Source organism: Oryzias latipes, chromosome 15, assembly GCF_053564925.1.
Source record: "Oryzias latipes strain Hd-rR chromosome 15, Olatipes_Hd-rR_3.1".
NCBI classification, from domain to species: Eukaryota; Metazoa; Chordata; class Actinopteri; order Beloniformes; family Adrianichthyidae; genus Oryzias; species Oryzias latipes.
The window spans coordinates 7,262,380-7,279,227 of NC_136251.1; the positions used below are offsets into that span (position 1 = coordinate 7,262,380).

General features: G+C 39.4%; 1 protein-coding gene across 2 annotated transcripts in view; it reads right to left on the reverse strand.

Annotated features, from left to right (window-relative positions):
• Nucleotides 1-16,848, reverse strand: part of cdh11 (cadherin 11, type 2, OB-cadherin (osteoblast)) — a 111,216-nt gene that overhangs the window by 59,308 nt on the left and 35,060 nt on the right. For both annotated transcript variants that reach the window (XM_023962938.2, XM_078932306.1), the window contains one exon: nt 3,675-3,727. The gene's annotated coding sequence lies outside the window, so the exon portion shown is untranslated. The remainder of the gene's footprint in view (nt 1-3,674; nt 3,728-16,848) is intronic.

Consider the following 16,848-nt stretch of genomic DNA (forward strand, 5'->3'; position numbering starts at 1 on the left):
TTACAGGTTTCGTCATCGAAGTGTCTAAATATTCAGGGGAAAAAAAAACTTTGTTGCACATTCCAAAGCACCCAGAACAAACTGACAAGTATACAAGTATTGTGCTGCCAACATAAAAAAATGAGCAACCCAACCATGACCCAAGTAGAAAGCAGTCGTAGTAGCAGAAAATCAGATCAATAAACCAGTAAACGGATCAGTTTTGTGTTTTGGTAGGAAGAAAAAAAAAGACGTGGGCAAGGCTAGAGAAATGTAATTTGGTGAAGAAGCTCATGTAAACCCAAAACTGCCTCAAACATTCACAGCTGAAGTAACTGGGAGCAAGAAGAATTACAGACTATTGTAAAATTGTAAAAAAGGGAAATGAATGAGCCCTATGTCCTTGTCCTGTTGTCTCTATATGTTGGGAGGTATCGAGGACAGTAAGTTAGAGGAAAAAAAGTAGCATCACATGAGCAGATATCATGTGATGCTACTTTTCACTGTTCCCTTTTAAATACACAGAGGGTACAAAATTGCCCCTTTAGTTGTGCTAGTTGTAAGTTGTAACCCTCGACAGACCTGTCATCACAGTATGGGATACGTGTTCTAATCTCCTCTTTCGGGTCAAAGTTTTAATGTCAAACCAGACCTCACTTTTTGGACTTTTGTAAAATCAAAATATCCATGTTGACACACCAGACTTGTGGAAACTTGGCAGAAAAAATCTGGAATCAAGCAATGAGTTGGATATTTTAGTCATGATTCAAAGAGACACACCCATGAGTTTATGCCTTAGTGATGCTCCTGTACGGGTCAACCGCCTGCTGCAGGTTCTTGGAGGGTTGTTGACAGGTGCGACTGCATCGTAACCCTTGTGCAATCCTAGGCACTTTATCATTGGGAGTAGGGTCATCTAGACCCACTAGACAGTGCTCTGAACCTTTTTTCTTCCATGATTTGTGATCTTCACTGGTGTCCATGGATTACATGAAATCTTTCCACCTTTATCCACCTTTGTCATGGTAGGGAGAACACGTCAATGTAAGGGTGGGGTCATCTAAGATAGCACAAGGGTTAAAGGACAACAATGACAATAATACAAAACATTGTCATGGATGTGATAAGTGTGTTTTGAAGTATTTATTATGGTAATGTAAGTTACACGCACTTATGACGAACGAGTGATGCTTACGCCGCACTCACTGATCAGGAGTGCGTACCGGCCCCACGCACATTTTGGGTGTGCACGTGATACGTAATCACACCATCTACACTCTGATTGCCTAATTTCCTTTTTTTTCTGACAGTCAGGCTGCATGTAAGGGACGTGCAATGGGCGCACTAGGAACCCACCCTTATCACTTGAACAGCACTAACGGGCCCCTCGGTCAGTTGATCGGTTAGTTGGCTTTGGTTTGATGTCCCCCCAGAGTGGTTGTTGGATTTACACCAATTTTCTCCACCTCATTCCCATGTGCTGACTCATGAGGACAACTACCGGGGTGTCATCAGCAGACCTAATGGTGTGGTGAAAATTACAACAGCTAGCAGTCATAGTCAGCAGCTTCAAATGTCATGGACCCCCTAAGGTGTTTCAAAGTCTGATATATTTTCTTTTTCATTTAAGGAAGATTTAGCAAACAGATTTGAATAGTGGGCCAAAACTTTCACAGCAGGCACTGTCAACTTTTTTTTTTTTACAAAGATGCTTTACAGACGAACAAAGTCAGATGTTGAAAAAGATGTTGGACACATCTAAACCTGTTCTTTAATATTTCCAGGTCCCGAAGACTGTTGGGGCTTCATTACAAAGAAATACCAACTCAACACATCTGGTAGGCAGCTGAAGTATTCAAAGACAGTCAATGAAGTACCCGTATCCCTTGTGCTATCCTAAGCACTTTAACATTGGGAGTTGGGTCATCTGGACCCACTAGACAGTGCTCTGAAACTTTTTTCTTCAATGATTTGTGATCTTCACTGGTGTCCATGGATTACATGAAATCTTTCCACCTTTATCCACCTTTGTCATGGTAGGTAGAACATGTCAATGTAAGGGTGGGGTCATATAAGATTGCAAAAGGGTTAAAATGCTTCAATATCAGCTTTGAAAGCATTCCCGTGGTGCTTGAACAGCCTTCTAGGACCAAACTGGGATCTCCTCTTGTGCGGGCATGGCAATAAAGTGACCACAAGAGCATTTTCAGTGTTTGTGTAGTCAAAATCTAGTGTCGGATTCCACTGCGACACAACTTTCAAGCAGCACGTTCTTTAGACTCACAGAAATCTATAAATATTCAGAATGAGTAGGCAATGTGCAGCTGGATGATGATATTTTTAAAATCCCCCTGTGGTCTGCTGTAACATTGCTCTTTGGGTCATGTGTGACTTTGGCGTTAGCTCAGATTAGGTCTGAGGTTTTCTACGGTTTGCCCAGCGTTTATGACATCTGCATGTGAGACAGCAGAATGTAAAGTCTCAAAAAAAATACACAAATAAACAAACCTGAATGTGAAGGACGTACAGATATTTTGATGAATTGGGTCATGTAGAAAAAGATTTTCATTTGAAACGGTTGATGAGGTGGATGATTCTACTTCCTGGAAAAAGTAGGAGAGTTGCTGTTTAGAGGATGTTTTGACCTTGAAGTTTATTTTATTCTTTGATTAATGAAAGGATGGATGGATTTATTGATATTAATAAAAGATACATGAAAACAGTTTGTTCTCAAGTTTAGTGACTCTTATAGTACAAAAATGACAACATTTACTGTTTTTTGTGTGTGGATATTTTCAGGTCTATTGTAAAATTATTATGTAATAAAATAAATAAAAAAAGGAATAAAAGAACCTGTAGTTATACCAAGAAAATGGATATCAAGCATTGCCACAGAAAGGTCAGTTATTGCAGCAAATTGTAAAGAGCAGGTGGTAAAAATAAATCAGTTGATAGTTATGAATTGATGGAAGACGGATATATTGATTTAGCTCAACACTTGTGCAAAATTCTTTTCCCCTACTGTGATCACATTGGAATCACACAAAGAGGAAACTTCAAAAATTGTTCATGAGATGTTGTTCTTTGACCTACACAGGTTGTTTTGTAGACGTTCACCTCTGTCTAGAATTGTTGTCTGTGTCTGTGATTGTGGTTTATGCACGCAGCTCAGTTGTGCATTGATCTGTGCTCCAGTTATCGTTCAGTCGGAGAATTGTGTGAGCCTCAGACATTTATAGATTTGTTTCATATTTTCCAGTTTGACCCACTGCATGGGAGTCTTTGTACATATTTGTCTTCTTTGCAGCTCGCAGGATCAAACTGTGAAGCTCTGAAATTGGCTCGTCAGGCTGCCAGCCACAGATGAGCACACTAACGGTTGATCAGATCTGCCTTTTGATTTCCTTTTTCGGCGGGGATTACAAAAATGCTTAGTGCAGGAGATGTGTGGTGCATGATTCTGAGTCTTCAGAAATGAGTCCTTAGAGGGCAAAAAAAAGGGCGTAGTGAAAAATGCACTTTAGGTGCAAACACTTTAGAATGGCTTTCTATGAGGCGTGAAGCACAACAATTGATCATTAATACAAGGGACTGTAAAATTGCAAAACATCTCTCTTGAAGAGCAGGGGACTCGGAGTGATGAAGCTTGCTGCAATCCCACTTCAAAGGCTTTTTAAGAAAAAAAACCTGCTCACCTTTTGGCTCCTCACTGGGCTGGAAGAGATGGAAGCTTTCGTCTCTGATCAGCCTGAAAGGAAAGCGGCAGAGAGAACATTTTCATTATTCACATAGAATAATCTATGCTTGTTAAATGAAAGTAACACACAATCTCACTCAAAATAATGCTTCAGACTTTCACATCTTGACAAGCAAACAGCGTCGGCTGCAATAAATGCACTAGTGTGGCATCTGCATGAGTAGACTGACAACATTCCAGCAGAGATTCTGCAGAAAAGTCAGGAGCTCAGAGTTCACAACCTTTACTGTCCTACTTACTTTGGTGCCAACAGCTTTACTATGGCTATGCATGGCTGGAGCGACTTCAGCATAAATAAAATATACATAATCTGTGTCTACCTCTGCAGCCCTGTTCTACCTACACCTCGCTGCTTTCTGCAAAACCCTGCAGCTGCCTGCGACTTAGCAGAGTGTGTGGCAGTTAAAGCAGGAGGCACAATTTGCAAAAGCTAATGTTGAATTAATTTAGAGTGCATATAAAGCAATGCAAGAAAAAGAAAAGAAAAATGAACAACTATCCATGCATGTCTGCAGGACTGTAGCAGCTGGGAGGTGTTCACTCTTATTCAATGCCAGAGATCTGAGTTCTACATTGTTTTTTGCAGGAAGGACATCCTGGCAAACGTCGTCTTGGTGCATCCATGACATTTCCAGATCATCTCCAGTGATACTTGGACAGCGGGGAACAGGAGCTGCTTTTTCCTCCACCAGTAAGTAGCAGTAAGAAGCCCTTTGGGTGAGCTGCTTAACACCGGCAGGTCCCAGTGGAGGGAATCAGGGCCAGCGGTGCTGCTCCAGCGTCTGCACTGAGCACGTGCACGGATATTGCTGAGAGTTGTTTTTTTTGGGTTTTTTTTAACCGTGCTTCCTTTCTTCTAGTAACTGTGTGGGTGTGATAGCTCGTGACAGAGGAGAAAAAAAAGAGAGGTGTTTTAAAATGATGTAATGGCTAAATATCAAAAGGCCAAGAGCTCCCTTTATCTTCAGCTCCACATTTCTTTCATCCAAATATTCATAAATGTGCAGCGAGAGATCACACAGCTCCGAGGACCAGCACTCTGCAATCATTAACCGCCTCTTCAGTTTGATTTATTTATATATTTCTGCCGGAAACAGCACAAATACTCCGACACTTAAATAAAAATCTTTGGCAAGGCCAAGCAAAACAGATTGGTTTAAATGGAGAACTTTGGCTCTTTAGATATGTCATATCTATAACTATATATCTACGTATATATAGAAAGGCTTTGTGGTATTTGACCCAGACACACACACATATATATATATATATATATATATATATATATATATATATATATATATATATATATATATATATATATATATATATATATATGTGTGTGTGTGTACACACGCAGTAAAAAAAAAAATAGAATAATAATTTGGCTTACTGAAGTTTGACTTTTGGCTGGTCCTGCTCATCCTCCTCATCACACTATCATCACCAGCAGGACATTTAACTTTGTTTTATTAAATTCCTTAAACTTCCACCAGGGTCATTTTCCTTTCTATTCCCCAAATGCTGGAGAGTTCATTTGTATTCACATCGTCACTAAAGCACAGCACAATTCCCCCGGAAGTGAACATCCTTGTCCTCGTTTTGACCAGAGCTTGTTTATTTTTGAGCCATACCAGAGTTAGGGGGGTATTCCATGAAGCATCTTTAAACTACCCTGAGTTTTACCCTGAACTCTGGCTGAAATCCACCCTTCAAAAAAGTAAAACGGCTGCATCATCAAAAGAATTTTCTGCTTGCAGAAAAAGAACAGACAAAGTAAATGCACGAGTTTCTGATCTTATTTCCATTTTCCTTGTGACGCATATACAGTGACCCTTGCTATAACGCGGTTTACTTTTCACGGTTTCGCTACTTCACGGATTTGCATCATGCATTGTGTTCTGCATTCTGATTGGCTAAAAAGTCACTTCACTTTTCTCTACCTGTGCGTCAATGACGTTGCAGTTTAATATGTACACGTACGTAAAACAGCTCGCCAAATTTACATTACGTATGTGCAAATTCTCTTGCAATTTCGAGTTTCTCTAAAACGCGTAGAAAAAAGAGCGACACCAACTGCCTATCACTATGTTCTTCTCCTGAACAAACACAGCTGCACCGCGGGCTTCAGAAGAAGAAAACACTGCAGAGTGGAGTCAGGATGCAGCGGCTCAGTCTAAAGAGTAGTGAAATACACCTGAGTCACTATTTGTCCCACTGTACTTTGTATTTTTTCATAATCATTTTATATTTTCTCCCGTTTAATCCAAATCTTCGGGTCGCGGTGGGCGGGGCTTATCTCCGCGATTTGAAGCTTTCTGTTCACATTGATGATTCAAATTATTATTTGACAGTTACACAGTACAGAGTTATTTGTTGAAAAAACATTTCTAAAGTACTTTGGGATTGGTGAAACAAATGCTTGAGCTTGTAAAATGGTTTGTTCTTTCTTTTCAATTTACAATAGAGTATTTAATTGTATAATAGAGGTTTCTACTTCACGGATTTTGCCTATCACGGGTTATTTTTGGAACGTAACCCCCGCGATAAACAAGGGTTTACTGTATATGTAACTTATCCAATTTTGCCAACTTAAATTAATTACTTCCATTAGTAACAAGTAATTGAGTTAAATTTATTCAACCTATTTTCTTACGTCTACAAACTTAATTAGTGTTTATACAACTCAAATTTACATATTTATCTAACTAAATGTCATATTACTCCAATTCAATTCATGTATTTTCCATCTTAATTTATTATAATTCTTGAAGCCTCATATGTCTAAGTTTGAGCCGGCAGATATACTCATTTTTATAACAATAAAAAGAGAGAAACAACATACACAGATTGCATACATTCATTTACCAATGTTCCAACATTGTCATCACAATCATTGACAGTAGGGGTGCTATATAAACTCATCATCCTCTTCCTCCCTCTCACTCATGGTGCAAAGACTTAAGCATGGTAGGACAAAATAACTCGGCAAAACACAGTAAAACAGCTAAACAACTAAACACATTTGGTCAAAAACCCACACTTAAACCCAAATCCGTCCAGACAGGCAAAGGAAATGGTATCCCACAACTCCTTGCGGTGTCGATCTAACAGCAGCACCAAAATTACACCTACTTAATTGAATTAATTTAAATGAAAGTAAAATAAATGTCTGATAACTACGTGTTTTTGTTAAGCTGACTTAACTAAAAAAATGATTTATCTTAACTGAAGCAAATAATTGTTAGATCAAATGTAAAAAAAGTTTATCTTTTCAACATCCATACGTGGTCTTATCACCCTCTCACGGTGGAAAAAGTATTATCTGAGCTTCTTTATCCACTAAATCATCTTCAAATGGACACGCCATGCTGCTTCACCTCTCTGAAAACAAACTAACCTTCAACTAAACCTGCTCCAGACCAGGTTATGTTCAGAGCATGAGTTGCCATGGCAACTTGACTGAAACATACATCCATTCTTGGAACCGAAAACTGAGGTTATCCACTTCCTTAGCCTAAAACTTACCAAGGGAGCTAGCACAACCTGCTTTCTGGAATACCCCCCAGGAGAGCTTTTATACCTAAAGTAAAGCATGTGTGAAAACAAACTGGATTTGGACAAAACGGCTCAAAATTTCCTAGAATGGAGAAAATCCAACTGTACTGTTTTTTAAGAAGCTTTCCATAATCCAAAACACACTTTGCAATAAATCGTAAGACATACATGTTGAGAAGCACATGTGCAGTTTCCTTTAAAGTCCCACTCTGATCATCTTTTGATCTATTTTCAAAGTGTTCCCGGTGGTCTTTTAATTATAATTATGACATTTTTAGCCAAAATAAGGCTAGGACATTTTTTTGCAGAGTGACAGTAGTTCTTTAAACAACCACCTCTAAGTTGTGGACAGGACTGTTGACGTGGAGTAAGCCCACCCAAACTTCCCGTCACTCATCTGTTTACACTCTCTCCTTATGGCTTAAAGCCCCTCACATCCTCAACCTAATATTATCAGTGCAACAAAAATGGCGAGCGATATTAGAGCTGTCCAGCCGTACAGTTTAGATCCAGATTCCAGCTCAGACGAGGAAAACAAAGACGTACATGTGTCTGCAGGTGGACGATCAGAATGGAGCAGAGCGGGAGCTTGTGACCCACCCAGTGTATTTTCTTTTGTTTTTTCAGACTGAATTTTTTTATTTGATCCTGATTCACGACAATTTGATCAAATAAATACTCAGAAATGCAATGTAGTCTGAATTTTCTACTAATGTATATCCTGTATTGTTAGAAAAATGCCACATGTTAAAAACATCATTGTCATGAGAGTGGCTCTGTAAGTGAAACACACTTTTTTCCTTCTTTTAAATGTGCTCTAGTGTAAAGTGAACTGTATAGTTATCACGGTGGAACTAAATCTGCCTAATTTGTATGCTCAGACGATTCCGCTCGCTCCGCCTAAAAATGACAGCTTATTAGGCGGAGCAAAATGGATTTTACTATGTTGTGGCCTCGCCAAGGTCCCTGAAACAATGCTGTCAATAGCATCACAGTTTGAACTGGGTATTGTGTAAAATGTTGAATGCGTGAAAAAAGGCTCATTGATCGGGAGGCCACTTCCAACGCTCTGTTGTGGGGATGTATCACTGCGTGCTCACAGGCTCCAAGAGAGTGATAATGCTTTCTATTGATTTATTTTGATGAATTGCATTCATATCTGGAGAATGATTTTCATGACTATAAACACCGAGAGGATCTGTGCGTTTACTGTTGTTTTTTTTCCAGCAATAAATACCAGCTTAAAGTGAGATGAAAGATTCTTGAAACGTGCTTTGATATATGACTACAGCGCAACTCTGTTCATGCTATAATGAATACACATGTTAGTCTTTGTGCATGCTGATGTAACTCTTCATTGTGTTAGGCTGCTATCATATGGATCCATACAAGACAATGCAGCTCTATTCCACTCACTTTCTCAACTCAACGAGCACCCACAGGCAGAACGCCAGCCTTTTCTGCACAGCTACTTACTGGATGTCCTCTGCAACGTGTGCAGCACAACCTCCTCAACAACTAAAAGCAGAAATGAAGATGAATGAAAGGCAGATGTCTCTAACAAGGTCATTTAGGACAGAAACAGGCATCGTTTCTCATGTTAGGTGTCCATTACTGCAGAATATAATCAAATCTTCTTTTTCCGCATGCAACCTGCTCAAAACACACAATAAGTGCACGGCGCACGCGTGTCACGTTCTGACCAGAGAAAGCGGCTAGAGATACAGCCATTACCGCTGCGGCTGTCATTAGCTAAAAGGCCTAAAGCTGGAGCCAGACCAGAAAAATTATTGTGATTATAGGCCTGTATAGCTGAGCTCTATCAAAACATATTACACTCTCTCAGATTAAAATCTGGTGTTTCGTGTGGTTTCTAAATAAAGATGATAGGATTTATTCGTTGATAGCAGGCAACTGGAGTACCGGGGAGGACAGGCAGTCAGCTAACATCCTGCCATGAAGGCAGAAGTTGTCTCTGTTGTTTGGGTGGCGGTGCAGCTGCAGCTCCCTGATTTGCTTTTGGGAGGCAGCGAACTAAGAAGCAGTTTTGTGCTTCAAAGCGGCTTAAAACACCTGTGACACATGACCATCATGTCTGCGAGTTTGACAGCGTCGGCCTAAGCGGGATGAGGCCGAAAGCTTTGAGGCTGTGCGTGCCGGGCGCAGCTGGCACTCACGCACACATTTTAGCTGGCAGGGACTTGGGGCTCCCAGCTGTGTGTGCATCATCCATGAATGCAGTGACACTTGCAGAGGACCAAAGACGCACAAGCTCATCTCACTTTGTGATTTTTTTTCCATTAAACTTGACCATGTTGAACACTGCAATCAGAATCTTTTGTGTCAGATTTAGGAGATGAGGAAGATCATTAAAGATGCTGTAACTCAATACAATCGTTGTGCGTCATCATCGTGAACAAAAGCCCAAAATGATGATAAGAATTGTGTAGTTTTTTTTTTTAGCAGTTCTTTAAACAGATTGCAAAACCTACAAGATGTCACTGATGGAACTGGACAAGGCAATAAATGATCAATAAATACAAAAATGTCACTGCATAGATGCTATGAAGAATATGATGTGTATGTATAGCATGTACAAAAAACTCTAAATAGAAATATGCAGATCATCAGGTGTTGTTAAAAAGGGGTAGGATCGTACAAGATTTCTCTTCAACCCACTCGAGCATTCATGTGATCCTTCACAGAAATCCTGTTGAGTATGAAGTACGAAGGAGTGTTGGGACCACCAAAGAAATAAATAAAGAAATATACGAGAAAAGAGCTGTAAAATTCAGAGAAAATTTTTTACTTTTAATGTATTGGTTACAAATTGAGAATTTACGATTATAGTCTGTTCACTAAGAAAATATACAAAAAACAACGATGTTGTGTTTCAGTATGAGAAGCGTAGAGCACATTGTCCTTGATTCACCGTAGGTTTCACAAATAAGGAAATATTCGAAGGAAATATCGTCCGTTAATGAGTGTTTTACCTTTTGTTAGGGTTTTGTTGTGTGCTTCTCGTTTTGTCTTTGTACGGTGACCTAAAGTGTCAAGAAAGAAGTAGCAGCTGAATAGTTCAGTTGGTTATGTGCAGGGCTTCCAACCAGTGTTTGATTCCCGAGTGTGGGTCCTTGGGCAAGACCCTTTGCGCTACTGTGTAGAAACACGGTAGCCCAAGTCTGGGTCCCCCTGTGCCTGTCCCCAGCCCGGATAAAAACCAGGTTTGTGTCAAGGAAGGGAACCGCTGCTGAAAGGTGAACAACAACCTAAAGTCTCAAGAAAGGTGCTTTAAATGAAGTATATTCATTTTTGTTGTTAGAGTAAGAGTAATGACAAACAACGTTTTAGTGTAATTTTGCTGATGGCTAACATAAAAAGGATCATAGGTTCAGTGCAATTTTCTCAACCTCAATGTTATATTCCAGTGTACTGATGTACACAACTCTCCTTATTGAGGAGTACAACTTTTTTTTTGTTGCCCTTTCCCTCCTTTTTTTCTATACTCTATAACAAAAGGGAAAAATCTAGCAGAAATAATTTCTATCTACATTTTGTTCCAAAGCACAACTTTGCTGAGAGTCTTAGCTTTGCACATTCATCCTCAGGTCCACGCTTCTTTTTTCTGTCTGTGCTTTTAGACACTTGAGTGGACAACTCGGTGGTGAGTTCAGCTTCAGTCAACAAACCGGTCCAGAATTTCCTGTCTGAATTTGGCGTCAGTCTTTAAAATAAACAAACACTGTATTTAAGAAGTGTGTCTGTTGATGACCCAGTGTTTCTTTTCTCGCAGATGCAGTTTGTTTCACATCATTTCTGCTCAGGGAAGGGTCCTCCACTGATTCGCCTCTTCCTCCTCCACTTCTTCTCGCCTCCTCACTGACTCACTGCCGAGACTAAAATAAAACGCAGCTCCAGAACTGCAGGTGCGATTGGCGGGTAGCTTTTTTTGTAATATCGGGTGGTGTATTTTATTTTTTTTGTCGTTAAGCTCAGACGTCCTGCACCCACAATAGCACAACTCCCACACCATTTGCTCCAGACAGCAAATGCTGCAGCCTGTTTCTCTGTCCAGTGATCTGAAATATATCTGCATGTGTTCAGATAGGGCTGAAGGAAGGAGAACAGGATCCCTGCCCCACTGACTGAAGACAAAAATATCCCCTTCTTTCTCATGTTATGGAGTGTTTCAGATCTAACAGATTTTAGACCAACTGAGGTCACATATATGTGCTTCAAGTACAAGTACAAGGAAGAAGCCCTACGTTACTCAGATTGCTACTTTCTGCTGAGGTTTGGTGGTATTTATGAAGCTTTGGGGAGGCTGATATGAGCACGCAGAGGTAATTTTTGGGTCAGGCTTTCCTTGAGGACACATTTATCCAGGAACAGCAAAATCAAGTATGGAGCCCCGTGATAGGTAAGCATCTGCTTCAGGCCTTAAAACATGTGCGGTAAATGTAGCTCTAAATCCTCAGCATAACTTTAGAATGTCTGTTCCTCATTTAGCATTTGTGACGCCTTATGCAAACTATGATTTTCCCATCTTGTCTGTAGAATGTACAGCTTAATGCTTAAAGTCCCACTCTGATGAAAACTGTGTTTTTAGCATGTTCTAGTGGCATTTTTCTGATTGAAGAACCTAAAATTGCAATTCTAAGCATTTCTTGTTGTGAATCAGGAGCAGACAAAAAAAAATGCTGTTTGAAAAACAGTTTATTTGTGACGTAAAAAAACATACTGGGGAGGCCTCAAGCTGCCTGCTACGAGCTCTCAGCAACGGGGAGGGGAAGTGGGGCGGAGATGCTCTGCACCAATGATCCTACCCATAACTCAGGGGTGAATTTCTGATGAACTCCTGCCGCTCTGCAGAAACTATATTCTAGAAAATGACATTTTTCTGTGTGTTTTTGGCTAAAAACAACATAATCATAATTAAGACCACCGGGAAAGTTTTTGCATCAAAAGATGATCAGAGTGGGACTTTAAAATCCCACGAATCACTTTGATTCCAAATGACATTCAGGGAAAACTGCATAGAAATGTATAGTTTTTTTATTATATATTTTGTTTCTTTCTCTGCACATTGTAAATAAACCTCAACCTTGATGTATCAACAGCATTTCTCAGGACACCCATGTGGTTAACATGGTGATCAGCAGGCAGAGGACAGAGCTCCAACTCTGAAGTACAGGAACAGAAGAAGGACAAAAGACTGGGCCAGTACAGCCAATATGTTTACAGAACTTTTCAGACTAAAGGAAACTGTGAAAAACGTATGTACTTATGTGAATTGTACCACCTGAAGGAAGCATGCTTCACTTATTAAAGTGTGCATTAACACACATAGTAGTTCACTTGTTCACTGTTGGCACGGATTGCAGAAGCACCAATGTTGTTAGAAGCCAACCACTGACCTTCAGCTTGTACCTTTCAGCAAATCTTAATCATGTTTTCTGAGAGGTTATCCTGAGGTCCAAGTTCAGGTGGAATGTACCATTTCTTCTGTTCGGTGCAGCTTAGGAGTCTTAAATGTATGATTCAGGTAGCATCATCCAGCCCAATGCTGATAGATAAAAAAGCTTTATAATGCAAAAGTGTGTACTGAAGCATTTGCGTACAAGATGAACATCTCATTCCTTTTTTTTAAATACTCTTTTATAGATGTTTCTTCTATAGGCCCATTCCATTATCTTTGATGGGAGAGATGGGAGTCTACTGCAGGGCCACATAGACAAAAAAAACACATACTTAAATTAGAAATTCAAAGTATTCACAGAGATTTCTTAGCACTTAAAAAGCTCCAACAAGAACTGGAGGTTTGCCCTATTCCGTCATTTACTTTATATAATTCATAAAAAAAATAGGACATAGTGGTGTAGCAGGATCGAAAGTTGAATATTTTGCTTAGTAACCCTTGTGCTTTCCTAGGCACTTTAACATTGGGAGTTGGGTCATCTAGACCCACTAGACAGTGCTCTGAACCTTTTTTCTTCAATGATTTGTGATCTTCACTGGTGTCCATGGATTACATGAAATCTTTCCACCTTTATCCACCTTTGTCATGGTAGGGAGAACACGTCAATGGAAGGGTGGGGTCATCTAAGATAGTACAAGGGTGAAAGGGGAAGGCTGAAATAACACAGGCTTGTGGACCCTAAGTAAGGGTTAAGGCCCGACGAAGTATGCATTATCACTTTTCAACGCACGCCGTGGAAGCCTTAACCATCCGACGAGAAACTTTGAAGGCCATTAACCCGCTTATACCTTGGTCAAATAAATGGTAACCAGTTTTTAGTCCTTAATTCTTGTTTTTTTCAATTGGGATCACCTTTCTCGTAAAAAGCGGACTATTTGTTACGTTCTGTGGCGCGTCGCTTCGCACCAGGTAACAAGTAATCCGCCTCACGCCGCACCAACGCTGCAGTCAAGATTTGGCTATATAAAGCGATATATATATATATATATATATATATATATATATATATATATATATATATATATATATATATATATATATATTATATATATATATATAATCAGCATATATATATATGCTGATTGTCATGATGAGAGAAAGTTCACCTCTTACTGCTTGTTTTTGTCCAAATGATGAAGCAAAAGGTTGTTTTAAAGAAGCCAGCGCAGTAATATAGAACATTTAAGCTAATTGACTGGAACTTCTTTTTTCACCGTGCGGTTATCACCGTGGTATATCATTTTTTAATGCACACCCAGCCATCAATCAGAATCAAGTATTCACCCGGACCATGGTATTACCGATAATAACATAAGGGATGTCTGGGTTGTAACAAAAAGCTCTGTTTTCGTGTAATGCGAGCACTTTGCATTACAGAAATGCAGTCATGCACCTAGATTGCAGTTCTGCTAAGGCTCCTCAAAGAGTCAAATCAGAAACAAACGCACGGATGAACTTTCAGAAAAGTCACTTTATTGCACATGTGATGAGAGCTAACACAAACAGATAATGCTGGAGAGTGTTACCGGAGGGAGAGATATATCGCGGTTGACGTGTTGACTTAGAGAGACAGAGAGAAATGAGCGGCACTCATCGGACTGACATGGTGGGGTGGCGGGATAAAGAGCGAGGCAGGAGATGGATGATGGATGCAGTGAGCTCTGGAGGAGGAGGAGAAGACAGGAGACACAACAAATATGCATTTTACATATTCAGTTCTGCACTGCTGAACCACTTATGTATGGACGCACGCGCACAGTTATGACTTCCCTCACTCGTCGATGATTTTCATTTAGATAGTTTGTTATTTCATGACACGCTCTCTTACTCATGTAGCCATTGAAACGGCGGCGCTCACACACACAAACATACACAGGTGCATGAATATTTCACTAACTAGGACTCTGCAGTCTGACATTAGTCTTTAAAGTCTCTTTATGGCCCACGATTGGACTTAGAAATACAAAAATACAATCAGAAATGTGTGCAGCTGTTGCTGAAGTCACACCAAACACAGATAACATCTGAGGCATTAATCCTGGATTTATGGGAAAATGTCATCTTGATGTCTGGACTATTACCTCAGAAATGTCCCTTTTAATCTAGGATTTTCAATTTTATGTGCTCCCACTTGGTAATTAAGATCACTTCAGATGGAGGACACGCTGAGCATTCAAAGGCTGGATAATAACAATGTCAGCAGCGCCTGGATGTCCCCATTACAAATTTATGGTTGCGTTTACAATATATTTGAAGGTTTCTTCATTATTTATTATCATAAAAATCACTCGAGAGCCTCACCCCATCCACACACAACAGAAAAGATGAAAATATTTCAAAATGTTTACACCCATTGACTTTATTTTTTACTGTAAAAGGGGGGAAGGACTCAAGACAAGGTCAGTCTGTGAGACAAAACTGGATTCATGTGCATCACTGTCCAGCTGAGCTCCTGCAGCCGCTGGAAGTCACATCTGCTCTGGTCAGCCAGGGAGGCTCCCACCCGCAACAATGCAGAACGTCCCACAGCTACTGTCATGAGTCTGTTTTCAGCAAGTTAAGCCTTTGTCAACCTAAATAAGATTTTATTTGTAGGTAATAAACACTAAATTGTTGTAAAATTGTGTGTTCAAAATATGCTCATATTATTGAGCTGGTAATTCAAAGGTTAAAAGCAGAGATTCATGCTAAAAATAATAATAAAAAAATAGATTTGCCTTTATTTATATAATGTTATGATTCAAACTCCCTTGTTCAGGCTCCTCAGACCTAACAGGCTTCTCTGAACACGTCAAAAAGACAGACATACCATTAAACGGTAACACCTCTTCTCTCCAAATAATTCGGAAAGTTCACATATTTTTATATGTAACAATATTCAATGGAAGAATGAAAAAAGGCTGCATCAGGTTCCTTAAAATCACACCTCAGAATGTCAGTGGAAACTCCTCTTAAGGGTATTTCCAATTTGTCGGAAAAACCCTTTTCATTCTAAAATAGAGCACAACTCCTCTTCCATGAAGAGAAGTGACGACATTACTAAAAAAAGAATCCAATCCAAAAATGTAACTATGTGTATTCAAAACAAATTGAAAAACAAATTGAAACATGTATGATACTTATGGATTCTCTCTTAGGACATTCAAAATTATATGTAACATTTATATACCCTGCAATTCATTTAATATACTTTGTTTTAGATACAATTACATTATTATTTTATTGTGAAGAATCTCTAAAAGCATCAATTGTCAATCAAACGGGCAATTTTGTTTGTCTGCTCTTTGTCTGCTGTCAATCAGATTATCCAAACTTTTCTATAACAACTACTTATTACGTTTAGAAAAAATCTTTATGAAACATATACAGCACACCGTAAATGATCCGTCCATTTCTCAACTTATGTGATATGCAAGGTGCACCACGTTAGCGTGTTCACCATACCTGTAACTCCCAGCCTTGTTTGCAACACCTAAAAAACACAGATTGATTAGATATATGTTGAAGTCACTACGCTAACCCTTAGCCTTGTTAGTAACATGTAAGAAAAAACACAGTCCAACACTGCTATACGCTAGCCGCGTTAGCGCATTTACAATAACACCAAACCTTTTTTTCCAACATATGAAAAAACAGAATGATGTCGCTAACATTACTTTGAATAGATTAACTCCTAAACTTGTGTGTAACACAATAAAACACAATTAGACACAGCTACACGTTAGCTTCATTAGCGTATTTACAATACCCGTAACTTCTCACTTTGTTAGCACCACGTAAAAAATCAAACTGATTCCGCTAAAACAAAAAGTACTGTGACTACGCTAACTCTTAACCTTGTCAGTAACATGTAAGAAAAAACACAGTCCAACAGTGCAATAGGTTAGCTAATTTACAATAACACCAAACCCTTATTTCCGACATATGGAAAAAAAAAACAGAACGATGTCGCTAACCTTGGCTTTAACACCAAAAATACACAGTTCGACACAGTTACACATTAGCTGTATTAGCGTATTTACAATACACATAACTTCCAACCTAAAACCATTAAAACAAACAGTACGGTGACTAC